Source organism: Helicoverpa zea, chromosome 9 (assembly GCF_022581195.2).
Source record: "Helicoverpa zea isolate HzStark_Cry1AcR chromosome 9, ilHelZeax1.1, whole genome shotgun sequence".
In the NCBI taxonomy this organism is placed as follows: domain Eukaryota; kingdom Metazoa; phylum Arthropoda; class Insecta; order Lepidoptera; family Noctuidae; genus Helicoverpa; species Helicoverpa zea.
The window spans coordinates 11,162,727-11,189,509 of record NC_061460.1 but is presented as its reverse complement, the minus strand read 5'-3'; positions in this window follow the sequence as shown (position 1 = coordinate 11,189,509).

The following is a 26,783-nucleotide window of genomic DNA, read 5'->3' as shown; positions in this document are numbered from 1 at the left end:
TAATATGAAATAACATGGATTTGGTTAGGTTGGAAGTGGGGCGGAAAAATTTAGTCTGGTTGTTGAGTGGTTTAATATCTGTATATGTCGTAGTTTCAAATATGTGTGTAAAGTTTATCATTGTTTGAAAAGCGATTTCTGTTATCTCACTCTTTTTTATTTAAATTGTTCAATAAATCGGTTTGCTTGGTTCATTGAATAGACAAAATACCAAATCTCGGAATAAGACTAATCTTACTGTTACTGAGTGTCTTTTCCTTTTTATTGCGTAAGTCAGACATTTACTTCATGTAAGCCTCTATAACCATTTTATTTATGTGAACAATAATTATATACGCATTTACATCCCTATTACCCAGTCCAGTAAATCCAAAAAATTTACCCAAACATCCACCCATCCAATCTACCGCAAAATCTATTCAAAACGAAACATTTTGCCGTAAATTTCCGCCAGAGGACGTGATAATACACCTATAAATAAACCATGGGATGACTTATTGCGACAACGTACAATAGAGATTGTTATCTCGCGTACTTAGATGCTGTACCGAAATTGTGATCCCGAAATAGATGTACCAGGGTTTGTGGTGGAGTTTATGAACTATGCTGCTCTTAATAGTGTGGATAATCCAGGTTGTAAATAGGATATAGGGAAAGGATTTGAATTATGATTCAAGCAATGATAAGTACCTACAGATGCATGTTATATGGAATGATATCAACTTTTGAGGATGGTAAGAGGAATTGAGAAATAAATTATTTCATTTACTATAGAGTTATGGCGGTCTTAATGTAATAATTAATTTTGCTGTGTATTTCGAATATCAATCAACTCGAGAAAGATAAGCCTAAAAGTTTTTACTGCCAAATGTAACTACTGCCGAGTGTCTTAAAGAATTTGGTCCTCAGATCCGCGTACAATGTCTTCCCTATTCTTTTCTAAACCAATAAAAATAAACAACAATAAACTCCTTCATATCTACAATGGTAGTTTATGGTTTGTCACTAAGCTAAATTGAATTCAAATGCTAGCATAGGACAAACCATAATATTGTTTATGTATTATCGATAAATAAGGCTAGAGATGAGTTACGGCGACACAATACAATATAGATTATTGTCAGACCTCCACAGAGAGCACTTAATAGCGAGCCCTGATACGAGTATCTGCGTAACTATATATCTTAACGTAACTATATCTTTCGTAACTATATATTTGAGAAAATGGACGTAAAAACACCATTATTATTATATGTTAGGGCAGCGTTGTTAGCCGTAGACGTTTAAAATGACTAACTATTTCTACGTCATTGAATCTCTGTGTCTGAGGTATTCCAAATGTTTAGAGTAACTGATAAAACATACTTGAACCACAATGCGTTGTAAAGCTAGTATGTCTGAAAATACAAAGCCAACAAACGTTAAATTATGCCCTAACTAATCAAGCTACTTAGTTGATAAATATATTGTGTACCTATGCTGCCAGAAAGGTAAAAAATTGACAAGCTCTTTTAAAACCGAAACTCGTAATTTAATGACAAATTACACCATGAGAAAACTAAACCGAGTAGGCTTGTATTTTCAAAAAATAGCAACAATGCATTTAACACCATGTAAATGTTATGGACCATGTGATTAATTCGGGCATTATGAATAATGCCCGAGCATTATGAATAATGTCTAGCTTTACCGGGCCACATAATTAATAACTATCTTAACTTCATTATTTATCACATTGCACGGGCATTATTATATTGCTACATGACAGTTGGGCAATTTGATAAAAAAGCTATATTTTACGCGGTGATATTTTCATTTGACTTTTATTAAGAGAAGATATTAATTATGCCAAATAATAAGTCTATTGCTTAAACTTTAGTTTATTTTGTTTTGTAATAATAAGTAATTTCTATAAAACAAAGATTTGTTGTAAAATTTTTGTTTTTTAATAATATTTTTTTTATATTTTTAATATGACTTTCCTTAGCTTTTAAATGCAAAAACTAGTAAATTTTTAAGGCAGAAGTCCTTCATAATTAATCCAAATCATGAGGCTGATTATTTAAGTGGTTTGATATTTCATCATGCCAGAGATGCTGAACATTTATTTATTTATTTATTAAACCACCTTAAAACTATCATCACAGGCCTCAACATAGGCCTCCCCCTTAGATCTCCACAGATACCTGTTGGAGGCGACCTGCATCCAGCGTCTTCCGGCGACCTTTATAAGGTCGTCTGTCCACCTCGTTGGTGGACGTCCTACGCTGCGCTTGCTAGTCCGTGGTCTCCACTCCAGCACTTTACGACCCCAACGACCATCTGCTCTGCGAGCAATATGGCCTGCCCATTGCCACTTCAACTTGCTAATCCGGTGGGCTATATCGGTGACGTTAGTTCGTCTACGGATCTCCTCATTTCGGATTCGATCACGTAGAGAAACACCGAGCATAGCCCTCTCCATAGCTCGTTGAGCGACTTTGAGCTTTGAGATGAGGCCGATAGTGACAGACCACGTTTCGGTGCCGTAAGTCATCACTGGTAGCACACATTGGTTGAAGACTTTCGTCTTGAGGCACATACCTCATGTCGGACGAAAAGACATTGCGTAGTTTCCCGAACTCTGTCCAGACGAGTTGGATTCGGCGGTTGACCTCTTTCTCGAAGTTGGACCTGCCTAATTGGACTACTTGTCCTAGCATAGCGTTTGATAATTAGTTTATTTTAAATTAAATGGCAATAACAATAAAAAAAATTGAAATTAAATATGTTTGTATTTTTTTGCCCAAAAGGTCACGGGCAATATGTATAGTGCCCGGTCAATTTGATTATTTAAATAATTATTATCAAATTGCACTCTCATATTGGGCATTTTTCATAATGACCGGGCATTATGTATACTGCCCAATTTATCACTTGGTCCATAACATAAACACTAAATTCCACTTAATAGTGCTGCGACTACTATCGATTATTGTGTCCCATCATAACTCAAAGCACAATATTTATCGACTATTATCGTTAGTAACAGAGACGAAACGGTAGCTGCGGGCTTAGAATGCGAGTGACGTGAAAATTGTAAGGAAAAATGGTGAGATGTTGCAATTTGTGTCTCTTGAGGCTTAGAGGCGGAATTAGAGGTACTTAGGAACGAGGTGTAATAAGAAGGCGTATTAGTTTATGATTTTTTAGTTTCTTTGTAGCTTACATGTTAGAGTTTGAAATGCACTGATGTAATTGTTCTAAGTCTGTACTTTTAACTTACAGGATTGGATATCAGAAATTTCATCTATACCAATAATGTAATGTCAGTAAATAATGAAGAGTTTGTTTGTGGCTGACTTGAAAAATTATTTCAGTGTTAGACAGCCCTTTTATCAAGGATGCGGGTAAAACTACCGATGGGCGCCGGTTTCAATAAACTGCATAGTACCTACATGCTTTAAATTAGACATTATGTCATTTCTCGGATTTTCACAAACCTTTACTAAATAACTTCCCTTTGCTCAATTACTTATTTTGTTGTAAATTTCCTGTACAACAAAATAAAATCTGCTGCAAACATAAGAACAGCATGAATAACGATCAATTTTAGTGTTGCACCACATAATATTGCCGTCTAGCTAGTGCTGTGCCTGTTAATGTCATATCGTATGCGTCGATGAGTTATAGCCGTCTAAACTGCCTGCCACACGTCATAAACTAGTGATGGGAGAATTCGATGTCGATACAGTAATCGTTTTATAGCAATTTGGTTTTATTTTATCGCTAATATTATGTGTTTATGTAAAATGCAATGTAATGTTGGATTAAAAATTAAATTTTTCTTCGATGTCATATTTTTACAGTGTTATTCGTATCAAACGAATTTAGGAACAATAAAACACATCCAAGCTTCATATAAGTTTAAAAGGTAGTAAATATAATTAGGCGTGTCTGCATTTTAACAATTGACTACATTATTTACTCGTGGTGTAGAAACTGGATAGCGAATTTTGAATAAACACGGATTCTTTAGGAAATTACTAAAACCATGATATAAATAACCATGTATCTACGTATTATATAAACATATCTTCAACTCAAAGGATATCCTCCTCACCGTGGGACAGACTGAGGGAAATGAGTTATTACCTACTTATTACTCGCTGTTCAATGGGCTAACAGCCAAGCTAACGAGAATCATTCCCCACTTCTATATGTTATTGCATTATTGGTACGATTGAGGAAATTCCGAGGTTTATTGTTAACTTGAGATATAACTGGATTCTGAGTCCCGTGTGTTGGTATTGTGTATAACAAATAGCAAGGTATATAGAATCTATTTATTTATTACATCCCGTAGGAAGTAATGCACCTACTGGGATAAAATATAGCTTATGTTACTTGGGAAACAGTGAAATAATTTTTCAAATAGGTTAGGAGTTTCGGAACCTTCAGACTACAAACGAAAATATTTGTAAACGTTGATCAAACTCATAACGTTTATTATTCATACTAAGCTGACAAATCAACACTTTTCGAACGTCAAGAACAAAAGAAACCCCAAAACGCCCACCCTTCAACAGTCAGTACCAGTTAAATATACGTTTGGTTTTAAGTCAGCCAAGGGCTAAGAGATGTTCACGCGAGTTGCGCCGTGGCCCTGAATCACAAAGAAATCCAGAAGGAACATGGGTTATAGGCTGACCAAGTCCGACACTCCACTGTACTTACTAGCACGAATGGCCATCTTTTAATTATAAAAGAAAACATTATAACAGGTATCAATTAAACGAAAAATAAAATGAATTCAATTTTGGTAACCTCAATTACTGAGGTTTACGTAACTAAGGTACAAATGAATTGCACTTTAGGTCAATAATGTGTAGGGCACGCCACCATCGTGGCGGTAAGTCCCCTCTTTGAGGAGTGGCTCGGGAGGAGTCACGGCGCCCTCACGTACCGCATGACGCAGGTCCTCACCGGACACGGTTATTTCGGGAGGTACCTGCACCGCATCGGTCGTGAGGAGGCGCCCGGGTGTCACCATTGTGCGGACAGCCCCGAGGACACGGTGGACCACACAGTCCAGGTGTGCCCCGCATGGGAAGGGCACCGCCGGGTCCTCGTCGAGGCTTTGGGCGGCGGCGACCTCTCGCGTCCGGCCCTGGTTCAGGCCATGGTCCGGGGCGAGAGGGAATGGGATGCCGTCGCCTCCTTCTGCGAAGCGGTCATGCTCGAGAAGGAGGAGGCGGAACGCCAGATAGTTCGCATCTCTCATCCCGGCCGCCGCGCTGGACCAGGTAGACACCATGGGCGCCGGGTGTCGCGAGATGACTCCCGGCCACCGTAGGCGTGGGTCTGTGAGCGGTGAGTTCGGGTGGCTCATCGTCCCTCTGTCTGCTTAGACGACAGACCCGTGTCGACGGCGCGCGTTGTTCCACGCGCTCCTCAAAGAGATGTCAGCAACCCCAGTGGGGTCCAGCAGGGCCAAGACCTGCCGGGGCTGCGGGTTGTTCGAAAGAGATACCGCGGCCCTGGTACATAAAAGGCCTATGACGGAACACGACGGTTTTTAGTCAGTAAGAGTCTGACACTCCCTCACCGCTGCTAACCCACAGCGGGAGGGGTCATTTGATGATTTTTGACGTCGGAAAAAAAAAAGGTCAATAATGTGTATTTTTAATGTTATTGCCATTGAAATGTACACTTCAAGTGGTCATCATGTGTCTTTATCTAAACCACTGATGGACAGTCACGGATATTAATGCAATTTAACATATATGAAACATGTTAAGATAGAACATAACTTTAATTATATGAATTACAACATGGACAGTTACGCCGACGTTTTTAATTACGGTATTAAACGTTACATTCATTTAGGCTTAATCAAGTGCCGTCATGATTACTATTGTTTATCATATCCGAGGCTTTTAATTAAAAATCCTATTACAACTGAATAAACAACTATAATTTAACATTTATACATTTTTATCTGAGAACTAGAGCTGAGAACCAGAAAAAAACTGAAAAATAAATCATATCAGATATACTTACATAGTTTTTAACCACATCGAAACTAGGTATTCAATCAATACACTCATCATCATCATCGTCCTTTCCATTCTCTCACTATTGGTTACAAAGGAATACATTATAAAATACTTAACAAAAAAGATGTTTACCTACTTTTTCGCATAACAAATCTTTATTAGTCATTAGCCACAATCAAAACCCCTCTTAGTCAATCATCTTTAAAAAAAGTGGTATGAAATGTCATAAATATCAGTGGTTATCAATCAAGTGAAGTCGGTCGACATACATTAACGGCTCGCGCTAAAGCTGTTACTGTCGTCTTATACAACACTTATGAGTTATTGCATCGTAAATGGCTGACACGCGTCATTCCGACCAGTCTATCGATATCGATAAATACTGCACAGTTTTAACATCATTAATATTAACGTGATTTAAGTTTCTAACGCCTTTAACTCCGTAAATAGAGATACCTTGTTGACGGAAGTTAAAAATGAAATTCCAAAATTATATAAATTTCTTTGGCAGTGTTATAGACATTCAACTAAATTACTCTATAAAGACCAAGTTCTAGATTCGGCCGTCGGATGTCAACAAGGTGATCCTCTGGGGCCTGCCATTTTCAGCTTGGCTATTAACCCTATCATTCGACAGCTAAATTCTAAATTTAATGTGTGGTACCTCGATGATGGGATCCTAGGAGGCGACGCAGATACTGTAGCTGACGACTTTAGATTATTAATACAAAAATTCGACTCGATTGGCTTACAACTAAATTTATCAAAATGTGAAATCTTCATCCCTGATAACAACCAACAAGCCTTTTCGAAATTCCAATCCATAGCTCCAAATTTGACAGTACTAGAAAAAAGTTCCCTTCGCCTCCTGGGATCACCTATTCTCGATGAGTCCTTCACCAGTTGTATTAACGAGAAAATTCAAAATTTTAATGATGTTTCAGAGAGATTATACCAAATCAGTATACATTCGGCCTTCACTTTGATTCGGTACTGTTGTTTTAGACCAAAATTTACTTATATTCTTCGCTCCTCACATATATGGAAGCACCCACAAGTTTTGGACAAAGTTGACCAAATTATCAGAAGCACCCTCACCTCCATCCTCAATGTGGCCTTGGACGATCGAGCCTGGCAGCAAGCTGCACTCCCAATACGCATGGGAGGTCTCGGCGTCCGCAAAATTTCAAGTGTTAGTTTACCGGCATTCCTCTCCTCGGTTCACAGTACTGATACATTAACCAGAAAGATATTGTCGTCTTCTGCACTGGTTGATGTTGAAGTACCGTGTTTGACCGACGCGCTGGATGCCTGGAAAATGGCTACTCCCAATACGGATTTGCCCGGCAACCGCTGCTCTCAGAGACAATGGGACGGGCCGCTCTGTAGCACTATACGGAATAATCTATTAAATACGTGTAATAGTGCTGCTGAGCGTGCCCGTTTGTTGGCTGTGGGAGAGTGGGAGTCGGGCCTCTGGTTACAGGCGATCCCGTCATCTAGCATAGGCACTATGCTGGATGACACAACGTTCCGCATCGCTACATGCTTACGGTTAGGCGCTCCCTGTGTTGTTCCGCATCGCTGCCATTGCGGTGAAGCCGTCGACAGCCTCGGGCACCATGGTCTGTCGTGCTGCAGAAGTGCTGGTCGTATTGCACGGCATGCCAGCATTAACGACATTATCCGTCGTGCTCTTTCCACCGCCGGCGTGCCAGCCGTGTTAGAGCCTAATGGACTGATACGTGACGATGGAAAGAGGCCAGATGGTATGACGTTGTTGCCATGGAAGTTGGGTAGGCCCTTGGTGTGGGATGCAACGTGCGTCGACACCCTGGCGCCATCGCATCTTCCCTGCACGGCAGGTCATGCTGGTGCGGCTGCTGCTTCTGCAGAGACCACCAAGCGGCGCAAGTATAGTAACCTTATTGGGAACTATACTTTTGAGCCATTTGGGGTCGAAACGCTCGGACCATGGGGCCCGAGTACGCGGTTACTTTATAAGGACATCGCGAAAAGGCTTGTCGACGCTTCGCGTGACCAGAAGGCTGGCTTATTCTTCGGACAAAGAATTAGCATTGCCATTCAACGTGGCAATGCAGCCAGTCTTCTGGGCACGTTTCCGGAGGATAGTGATGCGGAGGAATACTTCGACGCCTGATCGATGCTCTTTTATATTTTATGTTTATATATATTTTGTATATAGTATTTTATTTTTAGTTTTGTTTAAAGATAAGTAGTTTAAGTTTGTATATATGTATAGTGTGTACATTGTAGAAATAGATTATAAAAATAAACCACAACTCCTTTAGTGGAAAAAAAAAATTTAAGTTTCTGACGTTTGTTAGGTTATAGTATCTACTTGTTTTTCAGTTAATTGGTTCTATTGAATGACAGTTGTTTTTTTCGTTTAATTAGTTTAACTTCTATTTAAGGTTAGTTAAAATATTTGTCTAAAGTTTATTGGCATTTAAACTTGTTGTCACAATGTTGAGTATTGTCGAACAAGCACTCGGTGTCGAGTTTCAAAAATATCGATATCATCAAAGGTATATGTCAGAGTGTCACTTCACTATGAAACCTAACACCAATAGAGGCATTGTCTCGCATATTATCACTTCATTTCTCGTACACATATAATTTATAGGGACAATACGTAGATTTAGAGGTGTCTAATAACAGAAATATTATTTTACGATAAAATACGTCCCGTCCGATAGACATGTTTTCAAATGGTGGGCCATGAAACTGATGAACAAGAAATATTGGTGTGTCTGAAAGACCTTTTCAAATTCTACCACACTTTAAAAAGTGGGTCTGTCAGTTCTTTACGACTTATTTTTTGAATGGATTGTATAACAAATTTTATTTACGCTTGCTTATTAAGTAATAATGTTCCAATCAACACGATAATTAACGTACATTTTATAACAATAAATAAATGTTTTAAAGTGCTCCTTTGATACATACAGAAACAGAATTAACTCTCGCTTGAACTATTTTTTTTCAATAAAGCGGTATTTTAACATACAAAATAATATGCGTCATTATTTCCCTCACCAATCTACCTATATAATTGTTTTCCAAAAAAATCGCGAGGTACCTAAATTTTCAACAGACGCTCTTACATTCGCGGACAAGCCCGCTTACTCTAAAGCCCGAGCAGTGATATATGGTGTCGTAACAAGGAATGTGCACAACTTTGTATATAATACCCATGAATAATCCGTAAGGAGCCAGGATTACCACGAGCCAGTCGGTAATCCTTGGTTTATGGAGTACAGATGTAATTACATAGATGAGACGTTTGCTTCTAGTAGTACCTATCTATGTACTTCAGTAAAGTGTTTTACTAGTTTTGTTAGAAATACTTTTAAAAAAATCAAAATTCACATAAACATTGTATAAACTCGATCTAAACGCAATAGCTTTACAGCTTTACCAACTAGATTGACGACAATTAGATAGTTTTGCACATGGAGAAACTCTTGTTCAGTCAATTATCAAAATTTTAAGAAGTCGTTACTTAAGTATGTGATTTTTATACGGAAACGTTGCTTCTGCTCGTATTCTCATTTGATGAATTCATATGTAAAAACTACGTGCCGGTTACAATGCACCCGAAATCTGGTCCTGCGATCCGCAAGCGTGCAAAAATTGGTCCTTTCATACGAACAACACCAAACAAAAACCAACCACATACAGAAGCCTTTCCCCTATCACCAGCAACCTCACCAACCCACCATTTAACCCAAAACAGGTTGCTTCACCATTTGTTGGCCATAACGTAGTGGATCGCATCGGAAATTACATCTCAAGTATAAACGACGTCGCTTACTTACACCCGTGTTCATTACGAGCGGTTTAAGCGATAAGCGAAAGCACTTACCGCTTAAATTATGCGCCGTAAGTCATAGTTACCGATTGACCTTGTAATCTGATGGTTGGGCTACTTGGAATGACCTGAGGCGTTGCTTAGGTGAGCTTGTCAAGTTTGGTTGAGCTTTTGCGATATTAGGTAAAATTGGTATTTAATCTACATTCAGATTATGTCAGAATGTGTTGATGGAGAGCGGCAGAGTATTTTCTCTCTGATAATTATGATAAATGATAAAAAAATGGAAACTGCGGATTAATTTGAATAAACCATGCGAAAACAACTGACTAGGTTTTCTATTATAACACTACATAGAAAACGAAAACTCTGCCATCTTTTCTCAATAATGTTAGATAAACATTTTCCAGACTTTTGGAAACTTTAAGTTCTAAATATTCAAAAGAAAAATTATTTCACTGGCCAGTCTAACCAACATTTTTATCCTAACCACATTGTTGCAAAAAGTATCATTGTAAATTATAATCGATGCTGTGATTGGTGGTCGTAAATTCTTACATTGACTACTGATCACAATAATTGATTATTTAAATATGTGAAAGCGCCATGTCTTAATTGTACTAATAATCAATAATCAATATATCGTGCCGCTTAAATGATTACACAAATCCCTAATTTAAATACTAAATCAGCTTTCCAATACGACAAACCGAACAAAAACGCATTTAATGATACCTCCTACAACGACTACAGAAGTATTAGAAAACCATTTGAATATTAAATTGTAGAAACGACCGCCTTTTCTATCATACCAACATATAATGCTTCACCACTCCCATCTTCCGTTTACGCCATACATGAAAATGTGCGCGCACGCACCCCCACTATTACTGCGATTCGTGACACCTCCCACTTATTAAGTAGAAGGTAAATCCCCCCCTAAGATCTAAAGTTGGGCGTAACTCACTAATATAATCAGTTTATAGCAAACGCTTGCTCACGCGCAGTAGCTCAGTAACAAGTCAAATACATGATTTTAGTAGCTTTATTTCATGGATGAATTCGCGCTGGTTTCAATGGCAATTTTATTTAAATTTGGTTGATTGTATGGAACAAAGTAGACGTGAAAATTCAACAAAAAATTGGCAAGTTTACATGCTTGCTTATTGATCGAGTTGTTTATAACGAGCTTTGTAAATGTGGCTATTCTGTCTGTCTGTTTAGCATAAACAATGTGCAAACAAGTATATGTGTAGGAGTTTTTTTTTATCGAAAAATCTATTCACATTTTGCAACAATGTTTCAGTTGTATAAAAAGCCGATTACACCTATGAATAATCAAACATGCATAGACTATGTAAATAAATATTTACATAATTTAAGCGTTATGAAATAATCACCTTGTTTTTCATTGTACATACATTTTTCTCATTTTCCTTTCGCAGGTATGCTGGAAGAGATTTCTTTAGAACTAAGTATTTTTAAAATCTTTGTAAACTCTTTCTAGTCGTCTTTCTTTACAATGTGTGTGTTCAAAATATCGTAAATAAATAAATATGGTAATTTCTGCTTTGTTCCTACCGATACCTACAATCACTAACTCCACAACTATTATCCTACCATAGTATAATAGCACCACTTCTTAACCTGCTTCGATACTTGCGCACGCGCTGCCTCAATTTTCTATACACCCAGGCTACGTAATTTCGTTTAATTAAGTCCAACACGGCGATAGAGGGGTCTAATTTTGTTCTATGACCATAATATAGCAGGTTTTCCAGCGAAAGCATGGAGAAATTACTATGATCTAGCAACGTAAAAATGTACTGTAGTTATTAAGTTTAAGTTGGCTTATGTTGGTGTAAGCCTACCACGTTTTTGGTCCTGATGTACGGAGAATTTCCGTGGGAAAGTTTTAAATTTTGAAGTGGAATACAAACTTGTAAAAGAAGGTACTATAATTGCTCTTACTTCACTTTGTTTTGACATGTAATTAATTTTACTGATTAAGGTTTCATCCTCGGTTACCATAACTATCTCTCTTGTGGATGCTTACGGCCGTTCCCAATATTATAATATATCTATCGGTTGTGTTTTTATTCCTAGGAATAGAATGTTGACATTCGTTTTAGAGATACTGTCTGTGTCCCAGAGATACACACAGTACAGTACAGTCAAGTACTGTCAAATTCAAGTTTTACTTTTAAAGACCAAGGTCACATTTCATCTAGTTAATAGTTTTCACTACAACTCTTGTAGTCGAAGTCTCTTTCATTCAAAATAAATCTACCATTACCTCAAACAGAAACGACATCGTACCTCCAATTAATACTCAATCCAATAATTGCTTGATAACAAGAACTCACAAATAGCGAACCAAAATCACGTCTCAAAATGTCAATTTGGACGTTCAATATCGATCAACAAGCCAGTGATTAGCAATTAACAGAAATATCACAAACAATCAGTAGACCGAACTAATCGATAGACAATTTACTAAAGATTGCGTAAAACGAAACGTTAGCTAATCGTATGGTATAAACGGCTCCATATTAATTAGATTAGCGATTACAGTTCGACGTAATCCTGCTTAGAACGTCTCAATTTTGTTAGAGCATTTTATTGTTGGCGATACGGGTGCGATACGATATTGTTTTTTCGATGATTTGATTTTATTGTTTGCATATTTTTTTGTTAAATGATGGATATGTTTACCGATAAGTCCTTCGTATCATTCATAAACATATACGGTCATAAAAACAGTTTGAAAAATAATCCAGAATGTTCAAAACGAATCTTGAAAAAAATATGATAAAATAGTAAAATGCCTATGACTTCTGAAAGGCTTTTGGAAAAATGTGCTTTTACATGCTTTGCTGACCTCTTGGTCAGCTGAAGGAGAATGGAAACAAAGGACAATCTCTTACAAACTGTCTTAGAAGGATGCCAGAAGCAGAAATTATATTTTTGTTATCTCATCAGAAAAAACTAAAATGACTGCAAAAGAATCTGAATTTCTAACTTCGATCTCACATCTCTGTCAGCAAATCGTATCGTACCATCTAAAGCACCTTAACCGGTATCAGTATTCATGAGCAAATTCCTAAGTGAGACTATGTGGTCACAGGCGCTCCAATAATTAACTATGCCTTCATAAATTTTAATTATTATTTTAAGCAAGTCGTCCCGCTGTGTGTAATGAATACCAAATGTTTGTCCGTGATATGATTTATCAACGGTTAACGGTGGTTTTCACTGCATTTAAGGGTAGGTTTAAACAAGCTTTTAGTATCGCTGTTTGAGACCAATTATCGATAGTACAATGTTTGATTTCTAAATTGCAATTGAGACTGGAATAGTAATCTGGTTTCACACGGAGTAAATTGAAAATGATTAATCATAACTGCGGTTCTAGTGCATTTAAGGCGATCTGTTAAGGTGTGAGGGGATGAGTGTGCAAAGAAAGATATATACAGCAAATATATTATATGTTCCTCATGTAAGTTTTGATGGCCTATTAACTTGTAAAAGATTTACTACTTAAATAAACATACCCCTGTACTTTAAATGCATACATAATTAACAATATTGAATAGAAGAGTGCCTTAAATTAACAACAATACTTTTTAAACATACTTCTTCAGTAGACATTGCACTCTCACACTTACATAATAGAAGTCAAAATCGCTCTTTAAACAAAAACGCATCAATTTCTGTAAGTAAATAAGTTGTTACCCGATATAAATGATAACATTAACACATACCCTATACCCTTAGTTAAGGGCTTGTGGTAACGCCCATAAACCAACAGCCAGTTAACAGTTCGGTTAACTAGCTACTGATCGTTCTAACGACTATTGCGGTTTCACATGCTATGTGCTGTGTTTAACTAACTTTAACTACTGGCAATGGTATATAGGTTTAACATTATTGTTCGTGTTTTTTTGTTGCCTGTATGTAGTGGTGTAAGTAAGTGTTAACTCTTGTTAAGTATATTTTATTGTAGACTAGCTTCTGCCAGCGGTTTCACCCGCATCCCGTGGGAACTACTTCCCGTACCGGGATAAAAAGTAGCCTATAGCCTTCCTCGATAAATGGGCTATCTAATACTGAAAGACTTTTCAAATCGGACCAGTAGTTCCTGAGATTAGCGCGTTCAAACAAACAAACAAACTCTTCAGCTTTATAATATTTTATTGTAGATACAAAAACTTGTGGTAAAAGTCACGAGCTATAGTAATGTGGTTCATACATTATTTAGAATGTTACGTAGGTACATAACACAAATAAATATGTCAAATGTAGTCAAATATGTCATATACTAAAGGTGAAAATATCTAGAAAGCCTGGATTTTAAATCGCCAATCCATTTTGTGGGTAATGCTCATTCTTTTTCAGTATGAGAAAAGGCTTCCATCGGGAGACAAACAAAAGGTTGAAATGATGAACACATATAAAAAAAAATCTTGGAAACATTGCCAGTATCAAAGTAAGTAAAATATAATCCTACTTTAGAAAAATCTTGTCCCCAATACATAACGTACCTACAACAAGTTTAGCTATATCATAATGGGCCCATAATGACCGCATATTTATTAACCAACTAATAAATATTTAAACACAAAAACTACGAAGTCATACTCAGTACGTAAGGAATGGGTCCATCTGATCTCATGCCACAGACTAAAAAACTAGCTCTTTGTTAAATGAATGTTAACAATTTATCATGACCAGTTACTGTTCCGAATGATTCATTAAATGTTTTTCTTTTTATTTATTTACAACAGCATAGCAACACTGTTATAAATTTCTGAGGACTTGAACAGAATTATAATTGATGATGAAAATCTAAGAACACGTACAAAAGGACGAGTTTGAAATGCAGACAAAATCCGCCAGTATTTGTCGTGTGCTTACTTTATTAGGATACCTTATCAATTGGCAGTCTATATAAATATGCTACACTGACTCCTAGGACCTTTCCTTCCAAACATGGATTTGATATCATTTCAAACTTCTAGAACCTTCTTAACAATTATTTGCCTCAGCAACCTTCCTTGCTTAACCATATCCAAAAGGTAATCGCAACAAATATATCCATTCATAGTTGTCCCACAACAAGTAATCTTTGAAATATATTCCGAGCGGTGTCAAACCAGCTCCTTCTAATACGCCTATCCGCTTTTAATAATCACTACATGCGCCTATCTTAAGTTCGTACACAGTTCTTGATGTTACAGTGTGTATGTCTGTTTTGATATGCTAAAATACATGAAATCTACATATTTTTTTTTGCTGGTATTTTTTAAAACTTTGATGTGCTGTCTAGAAAAAAATTGCTGAGTGAGATGCTTTAGTTTAGCATCGTATGGCAAAATGCCAAACTTTTTATTGCTACGGAACCAGTAGTTAACAAAAATTTGAACACAAGAATATCGACTTATCTGCATTGTTCTCTACCTGTTAGGTATTATTGAGGCACAACCAGTACTACGTCAATTTCCAAAAAAATTGCATGCATGCATAGATAACTTTTATCTCTGGCAGACTCAACCTTTGATAGCACGAAAATACCCGCAAAACCACGGACAAAGTCAAAGCAAGATCTAGTAAAGTACGTGAGTGGTGTCGAACCAGCTTCTTATAATACGCCTATCCGCATTTAATTATAAGATTTAATGCACCGCGTATCAACCATCTTGGCTGAACAAAAACGCATGAACGCGCTTGCCCACGAGTGGCATGGAGTGGCTGTTTATTCATACATGTCACGATTTTAATAATGAGTGGCAGAAATAGCGAGCTGTGTAATTTGAGTGTCATCTTGTTTCCATGGTGTGGGTAGGGGCTATAGCGGAAAGAAATATTATGAAGTAGCAACTGTTATTTACTTGATTGTTTGAAGGTCAGTATAGAAGAGGTAAATTAATAATGTAGGTACAAATAGACGAAAGTCAAAATAGATAATAATTTAAAAATTTAACATAATACATTTTAATTGGAACAAGCAAAGAATAAATAAAATGAGACGAAAAAACAGAATGTACAATACTTATTGTTTACAAAAAACAAAACACAAACATCCAATATTATATTTTCAACAAAAACTAACAACAAAGGCGACTCCACATCTCTCGCATTGATCGACAAAAAGCGTTCTTATTTTATAAAGTTTTTTGTGTCAAAGCCAAAAGCCTATCTAACTGTCGACCAAGTTCTGATTGAAATTCGTCAGTTAACTACTTTTCCAAGAACCAAAGTTCGTTCACATTTGTTCACTTTTTAAGAACTGTTCGCGGATGAAAAATCGAACTTCGCTAACTATATTTTTTTACAGTTTTTTCAACAAATACTTCGTGGAAGTAATGTATTGGACTAGTTTTTGTTCTAGATGGAACTTGCACGATCTTTTGGTCCAGTTTTTCTGAGTGATAGAAAAAGCAGTTCATTGATTAAGTTGTCTGCGTTACTGTTCATTCAACTTGGACAGACAGACGGTGTTTTATCTTAACTCGTTCCATCGCAGACATATTTGCATATCGTATCTTCAATGCTTATCAAGAATTTTAGATTCTGATTCAAAAAGACTAACTAAAGTAGCTAGCTATACCATAACGGACATGACATTTATAAATTATAATTATAGAATACTATCCTGGAATAAAATTCAACATAAAAAATTTGTTCAGACAGCACCGTGCATGACCAAAAATAAAACTATATTTTTCTTTTCATCTGTTTATGACTGATCCCCAAAAAAATCTGCTATAAATTTTCGCCCATTATCTCAATACCAAAATGAAGCACGCAAGCAATAAGCTCTTAAGTCCTCCTATTCACATTATCATCATCCTCCTGACCTTATCCGAACAGCGAACTATTTGGGGTCTGTCTTATTTCTTCCTTCTAACCATAATGTAACTAATAAAACATCTATCAAAACCAATCTCGTGAAAGTGTTATCCGATACAGCAATACTTCTTTGGCAATTTGCCACAGCCAGGGCATGTCACGAAGGCATTAAGCTCGCTATAAGTAATTATGCTAATACCATTCTTGGCTACACATGCTAATCTTGAGCGATTCGACTCGCGGATGACACGTCTTGAGCTGAGCTGGCGGCCTGGGTGGCTGTCAGTTAGGGTTTTTTGGTGATACAGGATGTTTGGGAGATGAGGATTATAGATTTTGGAGAAATAATACAATGAAATCACAGAACGTATAAGAGAGCGATGTATATGATAGCGGTCATATATTAGATTATAAAGATGTTATATGTTTACTCGGTTGTGACAATGAAATTGAAAAACTTTGCACTTTTTGACTAAGTACGGTGTATCTTAGGTATGTTGGTATGGGAGGTCAGTTTACATGGCTGGGGCCATGTTTTAAAATGGCTTCCAAGTTTTTGTGAATCCAAATGTATCGTCTTGTATTGAGTTATCAATTTATAAACAACTAGCTTCTGCCAGCGGTTTCACCCGCATCCCGTGGAAAGTACTTCCCGTACCAGGATAAAAAGTAGCCTATAGCCTTCCTCGATAAATGGGCTATCTAACACTGAAAGAAATTTTCAAATCGGACCAGTAGTTCCTGAGATTAGCGCGTTCAAACAAACAAACAAACTCTTCAGCTTTATAATATTAGTATAGATTTTCTTATACCTCAGAAAATGTGGAACATAATGCCATTAATAAATACTTACCCTTTGCGGAACCTAGAACCATTCATTTTCTATTAAAAGGTTGTAGAATTGTACAAATTCTAATAGATTGACTTTTACCTTTATTGTGTGAATATAATGAAATAGTATGCTGTAGTTACGCCCAAATACCTTTATATAGGTAGTCTCGATAGGTAGCCAGAAGGCTAATAACTGAAAGGTTACAAATAGCCCTTTATTTAATACTAGTTGTTTTTCCGCGGTTTCACTTGAGTTCCGAGAAAACTATGATATGATGCCTTTGTCGCTTTATGAGAGTGTAGTAAATTTTCAAAATCGGATCAGTAGTTTCGGACACTCTAGGGTACCTACAAACAAAAAAATGTCTCCTCTTTATTATATTAGTAGGTATAGTATAGATAGCATCGTAGACTATTACCAAGATATGCGTGAAATATACGGAGAGTCTGTCAGAAACAAATATTGGTATTTTTTTATTGCAGTTTAGCAACTTTTTTGCTCTTATTAAATGCAGGTGATTCACTATCAAAAGCAAATAAAACTAAAAGCTTACTTTAATATAATTGTTGAGAATAATGCATTTTTACAATTAAATAAATGAAATGTTAATAATATAATTACACTTGCGTCTTTTTGATGTTATCTGGCGATTAATCGTAATCGGAATTAAATTATAAAGACCAAACAAACGTATGTATGTAATTTATTTTTGTCTTTTTGTGCGGAGGTGAAGTAAAGGTTATAGAACTAGCTTATCGGTTGACAAGCATCTGATCACTTAAGACGTTGATATAAGAACTGTGAGATTATTTACAAGATGTCTCTGCATAGATATAACTAAATAAAAAAAATATTACAGAAGGATATACCAGACATTCTTTCGTATTTAAATAATGTATGCGAAGGTATAGGTAGCACTACCAGTCTTTCCAAGGGTTTTTCAGGTAACTATGTTGAGAAGGTCGCATAGGCAGTCGCTTCAGTTAGACTAGAAGCCGACCTCATCATATGTAGTTTGGAAAATGCTAGTCAAATGATATGCTTAGCATAGATAGACTCTGATGGTAGAATACGAAGATAAAAGTAGTAATTACGAAAGGTACATTCAAAACACAAAACTTAGAAAAAGTGTGCCCAACCTTTAACTCCAAATAACAAAGTCCTACAAATAAATCACAACATTATTCAGCTTTCGCGTTACAATGAAACCGATCGCATTTATCTAAATATCAAGCAAGTTGTAAGCCGTAAGGTCGGCAGTGGGTGTGTGAGATCACGACGCCGGTAGTCCGGATGAAAGGACCAGGGTTCAGGCTCCGTGATTATCATATCAACGCCGTGTATGATAGGAAGGTAAACTTTTATGGCGCTATAACGTAAACTGCTGCTGGTTTGATGTTATTATGTAATGGTAACTGGTAATCGGAAACGTGGCTAGTATTTTACCTGAGGGCGTAAAGTACACTAGAGTGCCTATAACATCTTTCACCTCACTTCTGCACTAAACTTTTTTGAACAATATAAAGAAACAAATGAAATGGTATGAACACACGTCTTCGTCCAATACCAATTAGCGTTAACAAAGTAACTATATAGCACGATTTATTTCAATATTCAGAGAAAGTGGAAGAGGACCAACTATTCTTATGAAACTTGGCTTGGTGCTTTCTTCTTCGTTCTTAGAAGATAGTAGCTCGTTAAGCTCAAATGACGCTCCCCACAGCCGCATTTACGTTGCACGACGAATTTAAAATGCGGTAGTTGAGAGCGTCATTTCAGCCTAAACGAGTTCTACTGACTTTTATTATAACAAAATCCTTAATATTATCTTTCGACATTAAATAAATATTCCCCAACTAAAATAGAAATGATTGAGTTTATCATAACATCGAGCTGTTTTGTCGGAGGCGTGCGGGCTCACGGCTCGGTAGTCGGGTGAAAGGACAAAGTTCAAGCTGAGACTACTGTGATTATCATATCAACATCATCTACGCTGTTTTATTACGTTTTATGGATGTTGTGGCTTATCTTTTTGTAGCGTAATTAGTGGTAATAATTGTTATTGTGTGGAAAGTTAAACTTAGACTCTGGATGCTCGAAAGTCTAGTTTATTTTATACTACCTTCCGCCGGTCGTTTCAACCGTATGAGAATTACTTCTCACATCAAAATAAGGAGTAGCCTATATGCCCGAATGGCAAGTAGTAAGCTGCTTTATCAAAATCCCTTCGATAGTTTTTGCGTAAAAGGGGAACCAAAATATTTGTAGGAAGTAAATTAGTGTGTTTGAATAAAGAAGAAAATTACTATTCCGAGACTCAATAAATTCTTACAAGACTAGGGGCAAGACAAGCGAGGTGCCTAATTAAAGATATAATAAGCAGCATGATAATAATATGGTACAAAAAATGGCATACAAACTAACAGTTTACGCTACTGTAATAATATTTTCCTGATGATTTTATTTCATGATTATTTCCTCATTATAGGATCGTTTTCAAATTAGCAAGAGTACACGTGATCGTTGTACCAAGGTGGTCCTTGTACCAAAGGACCAAAGTAGTTAAGATGTGATTAACTAGATACTATGACCTTAACAAGCAAGACCAATATAATTATAGCGTGTAATCGTAATGGGTATTTTGACATTTTTAAAATATTTACATTATCTTTACAAGCTTTTAAATTAAAAAGTACTCTGTTATTAAATGTGGTATGGGTTTTAGAATCCAGCTACCGATGGGACGGATCTCCGTAAATGTCAGCGTATAATTTCTCGGTACATGTTATCTACCTATAATTTCCACTAAGAGCTATATTCACCGACAGAAGTTGATGTAAGTAATCGATAGTTAAACGACAACTTTTTTACTACAAGGCTTGTTGTCCAAGCTTGGTTTGAGAATCAATCGCTTTAGGAACAAAAAGTCCCACTTAAAATTGTTCAACATCGTTTCTTTTAAACCATAAATAAGTACCACTCTACTGTACACATTTAATATCACCTAGTATATTTTTTGTTCCAAATAAATACTCCTTGAATTTGTCATAAAAGATACATTGCAGTAATAATACTTAAAAAAATAAAGAACAACTTTATTGTAATTTTCTTTTCTTGGTTCAATTAAGTTATCAATCGTAACTTCTTACAACCTAACAAAAAGGCTACACTTAATCTTTTACAATACAAACAACACTACAAATGAGTATGTTCCTGAACGAAAACATATACTTTTTAATTCCTTACAAATTATTTGAAAAAAGAACTCCCAAGCTACCAACATCTTCATGTTAAAGCTTTTAAAAGGTTGCATCATTTGTAACTCCTTACTTATCTAGCCACCGTAAGGTTGGTATTAAATCGTAACTATTTACAATATTAATAGGTTATTTTGTGGCTAAACTGTAAGCTGTAAATCGTAGTTTTGTACTCCATGTAGTAGATTAATAGTTGCTTTGAATCGCGATCGGGAGCGAAATTGTTTGTCGTGTCGTAATGTTGATGCAATGAAATTTGTGCAGTTTTTCAAAGCGCTTTATACAGGAGGTAGGTAATGTTAAGTTCAAAAGTCGATGGATATCGAAAAAGTAATTAAGAATGGTGTCTTTGTACTAAATACTTTGTCATTTAGTTAGCGGTTCTTGTTTAATGGATTTTAATAGCAACCCAATCCATTAAGATTTTTGTAAGTCCTTAATTTATCTTTCAGAACTCTCAAAAGGTTCAAGTCTGCTCTTCAAACAACTAACGATTCATTTCCCTAACGGACATTAATTCTTGATGAGGCTCTTGACAAAAAACCACCATTCACTCAAACGATCCAATATAAAAAACAACATATCTCCATTAAAATAAGTGTTACAATTAGAACAGCCAATTACAAGAGCTTGTATTTTAATAATCAGTGTAAAAATCAGTCGGTTACAAACAACGGGCTGGTTCGTGAGCTCGATAGAGGGATTAACGGCTGTGAGGGCCAAATGAAATTATTTCGCCTCTATCCGCCATCTTCATTTCACGGTATCACGTTAGGGCTATGTTGAGATTTATTGTTTATTTGTTACCATGGCAACGGTAGGAAATTCTCCTACTAAATAATGTACCTAAATATAAGAATTCTTTACTACATAACTTAACTATTATGATGTTCTGAACATACTTTTATGTGCACTTCAAAAAAACGAAGGAGTTTCAGACTTCATAACAATCTTTTTACAAGATCAATTCCACGAATAAAACAGCTAACAATATCCTAACAAATGTTTCACATAAAAACTAGCCACTTTTTGCTCTAACAACAAGATTTATCTGGACAACCTAAGCCAGCAGCCAACCGCTAAAAACTAATCTATTTCCACCATAAACAATAAAAGCAAGACTATAGACTCCTTGCGCAAACCCTGCGCGCGCAATTTGTTGTCCGATCATATTGAGATCTCTTTATATCGGCAAGAACGCCTGCGCAGCTAAATTGAACTAACTGTACATCGGTAGTAGATGATTGTAAATATTTGTGTTCGGTTAAAAATAGGTTTTTTGATATATTTGAGCTTTTTAAATAGCCATTATGATGTGAGAAATGATATTTTTGCATGACTAAAGTGAAAAATATACGTAATACTTAGCGATAGCATTTTTACTGACTTTGAATTTTATAAATATGATAGAAAATGTTATAATAACTAAGATAGAAGATAAAAATATACATAACCTATACGCATCTTATGAATTCTTGTGATAGGAATAGGTACACTTCGTTTGAATTTTCAGTTTTGGCAAGATTCGTTAAAAAAATGAAACGGTTTTATAATCCTTTACCTTGATCACATTGACCAAAATAGAGTAGGTATCTACTTATTATGTCCACCGTAAATTTTAAATACTTTTTAACGCCTGTCAGTAGTTAAAAACTTTTAATTATAAAAGCGGGGCAGATGCCAGTAAATACTAAGTGCCAAATTAAAATACCCTTTAATTTAGTTAATACAATTGATAAGATATATAATTAAAAATGAGCTTCCATTTCTCTTTGGCGCAATTGATAACAAATTAAAATTATCTCCTTTCCATTAAGAATATCTGGAGTAACGCAGTATTATAAAGAATGGCAAGCGCCGAATAACAGCTAAGTGAAATGCAGTAAAAATAAGCTGGTCTTAAACAGGTACCGATATCACCTGGCGTTTCGACCAGAATGATTTTTAAGGGGTATGTTACGACTGGAGCTGCGGGATTGTTCGAAAGTGTTACCGCGGCCCTGGTATACCTATATATGTATATAAAGGGCTTAAGAAGGAACATGGTGGGTTTAGTTAGTAAGAGTCTGAAACTCCCCCACGTTGCACTCACAGAGGGAGGGTCATTTAACGTCTTCCCATCAAAATAGTGGATCGGTCAGACGCTTCGGAATATCGGACTACCGGTATAAACTTTAGTTAGTAGGAGTTTTATCTGCCTAAAATGTGATACACATGTAGATCTTTGGCTATTAAAGTCGTTAATGGTATTCTATACCAGTAATCAGTCTCAGAAAAAAGCTGAATTTTACAAGATATACATACGTACCTACGTATATGCGCTTTACTAATCTATTGTACCTATTTGTATTGAACATAATTCTGGATTTCGACAGCAGTTACACTCATGTCTGAAATACCAAAGAAATTCTTTAGCTTTATAATGTTAATACCAATAGACACGACCAACAGTAAAATTCAGAAACAAAAGAAAATTTATTAGAGAAAGCACATAACCTTAATAAGACTTATGTCTGTCGCTGGTTCCGGTAATTTGGTCCTTTCATCAGTAAACGGTTAAAACGTGACCTTTGCGTTTCTCATGCTCGTATTTACGATGCCAGTAGGAGCACAATTAAAATGGGTTTATATTAAGTAAGAATAATTAACTTGGATACTAAAATTATTTTGTCTCGTCTTGAGGGACCACACCAAACGTTAGTCCTAAAGATTCGTTAGTCAGAAATAGTACAAATAATTATTGTACTATTTCTGTACTCCAATTGAGCAGACCAAGGATCTAAAGATACAATCATCTTCTTATTATTTAAAATTTAAATGTGACTTGAAATATAACAATGTAATATATGTAAATACAATAATTCCAATAACATAGGTATAATAAATAAAAATCATTCTAATAAATAGAATCATTATATGAAACCGTAGTTTATTGGTTGAAGTAATATAGAGGAAGTGGAAGAAAGTTTTATAGAGTCCTACAAAGATAATATATACCCTTAGCAATACAACTCAAATGTCGCACAACTTTCCCACAAAATACAAGTTCTAATTAACCTACATGCAAACGAAAAATAACCACTCTACTACACACATATTCTAAACAAAGTAACACTACACCATTTGAGATAGAAGATATTGCCTGATGGTGTTCGGAACCTCGTTAGGCCGAATGGGGGTTTGTCACGAAGAACCAAAGCCAAATTTATGATGTCAGTCCATTGGTGTTCAGATCAGGGAGATTGCTGGACCATGTCGCAATCGGCTGTCTTATCTGTACTGCCTATTGCTTTGGTCTCGTTGATATTTTTAGATCTGGCTGTTGAGGATGGTGATTTTTTTAAATTTGGAAATGGAATGAAATGATTTAATTTCACTTGCACTGGTTAAAAAAAATTACATGGATAGTAGGCCGTCGGCGCCGTACCACAATGTTGGTTTTAGAGCCGATTTTTCGGAGTATTTCACTTACAGCACCAAAGTTTTTAGCGTAAATCGTTTCAGCACCGATACTATAACTCTTCCAGCACCGATGGTTATTTAGACATTTAGCATTGATGCTAGTGTAAAAGTGTCAAAAAATATTGAAAGTAATATTTATTCAGGATCAGGGCAGCATGCGCTCTTCTTTCATAAGAAGAAGAAGAAGTCATCTTGACAAGTGTTATTGTTTCCCGCCATATCGTCTTTCACACAATTCATCTACATTTGCTCCAATGTTTTTAGCGTTGTACATTATTGTAACTAAAATTCAACTAGAAAATTGTTTGTACAGACACTAATATCTCTTACCTCGTGTACTTTACACAGAATGAATTTACCCTAAAGTATTCTAACGCTAAGCTCCTAAAGTGGCCATAACTCGTGATCTACTTACCACAGGTAATATTTTTAAAGGCAAATGGATGCTAAAGAGCTGTACCACTGTAAAGTAGGTAATGGTTACTCACAGCCACTCAGTTAATCCTTCCATCTATTCAATCACTACTATGTATATTATAAGAAATCTGCAGTGTATGTCTGTCTGTTATTGAAAAATTAAAAACTAGTAAACGAATTTTCATGCGATATTCATCGATACATAGACAGAGAGAGAGAGACTTTTAACTGAATAGAATAAGATGAAGCTTAGTTCCATGGATACTTTCATAAGTATACCGAATATATGAATCTGACTTTACCAAACGAATATTAACCTTCCACGGTTGTAACGAGGTTGAAAATCTTTAATATTTCGTTGCTACTATTGATCCTGTTTACTAGAAGTAGTTCCCTAGTAGTTCGGGAGATGATGATGATAATGATGAGAAGTAATGAGAAGAAAATTGTTCCATCCTACCTACCATCTACTTCGTTGCTACTATTTATCCACATCCGGGAAGTAGCAAGTGAAACCGCGGCAAACAACTAGCGGATAACAAATGGTTTACCTAATGGTTGCTGCCTGGATCGATACAGTAAATCGATTTGTAAGTAACGTAGGAGTATCGATTGATGGAATTAGTTTAAACGTTAAATGTTGTTGCGAGTTGTGATCGTCATTTGTTAGGTATCGAGAGGAAATAGAATTATGTGCGATTATTGTTGCGAATTACTTCAAAGTTACTAACTCTGCAATAAGAAGAAGAGAGAGAGAAGTTATTATTAGATTTTGCCCGTTGAAGTTGAATTTTCTTCGCGCATTTATACCTATAGCTTTGCCTCAATAAATGGGATATCTAACCTTGGACGATTTTTTTCAAATCGGACCAATGTTTCAAACAAACAAATTCTACAGCTTAATATTAATATAGAAATATTTCTTCCACACATATACGTAATATATCTAAACTTTTACTAAAGAAGTGTCGTTTGTTACAGATTGGCCGTCTCAACCGATTGCGGCAGATAGCGGGTAAGCACAGCCATAGCTCATGCAAATCTATGCATCTACTAAGTGTCTAGTGACGAATTATACAAACACGCGAGAAATGGAACAAATGATTTATTAGTAGCATAAAGTAGTAGTTAATATTTGTTTTTATTTGAAGTTGTCCTGGCAGGAAAACTTGTGAAATAAATTACCTTATAAAACCTTTTTCGTTATATCTTTATTCTAATCAAATAAAAATGGAAAATGAACAGCTGATTGGAGATTGAAGATCTTAATTATTAAACAACTTTTGAGGATAAAGCAGTGTTAGGTAGTCTGATATCCAATGAGTGTCTGACTCCAAATTGGAGAGTCAGTCTTACTGACTGAACCCACCCTGTAAGTAAGACAAAGAGCTCTAAAAATGCCTTGGGTGGATCTTGGTCAGTGAAATACCTGAAACTTCCTTCTTTTCCACCAACAGCAGAAAAATTTCTTTAATAATTTCACGATCAAAAACCTCTGTAAATATGACTCCATTTTTAATTTCATAGAGTGGTTACAATGTAAATGACAATAGCGCCACTCACAGAAACGTTTAACCGTAAAAGTTTATTTTCATTAATATCGTATCATGTCATAAACACGCCACTGTAATTAACAAAGAACGCTTAATAAGACCCCATAATACACATTCAGATATTTAACAAAACATCCACAACATGAATTTGAAGTAATTTAAACCTGTTACTTCCATAAAAAAAATATGTACAGAACGACCAACATTATCTTGACAGTCGGAATTTTGACGTATCTTGACATCACCGCATAGACCATAGACTTACCGAAGTAAACTGGGCACTCTGTACTATAGCATTTTATTTTAATTACGATAAAAACAGGATACGGGTAAACAGTTTCTATCCGCCACAAAGCTTGGGAATGCGAATCAGTCGTTGTATAAAGCCATAAAAAGGGCTATGGGGCACCGAAAATATTTTTATGGCATCTTTACTGGCAGATGGTGGCGTGTTTTGCGTGCTTCCGTAAATTGGAGCGACAACACCGTGACGTCAGTAGGACTGGCTGTTTATAAATGTTTTTATTTTTAAATTAA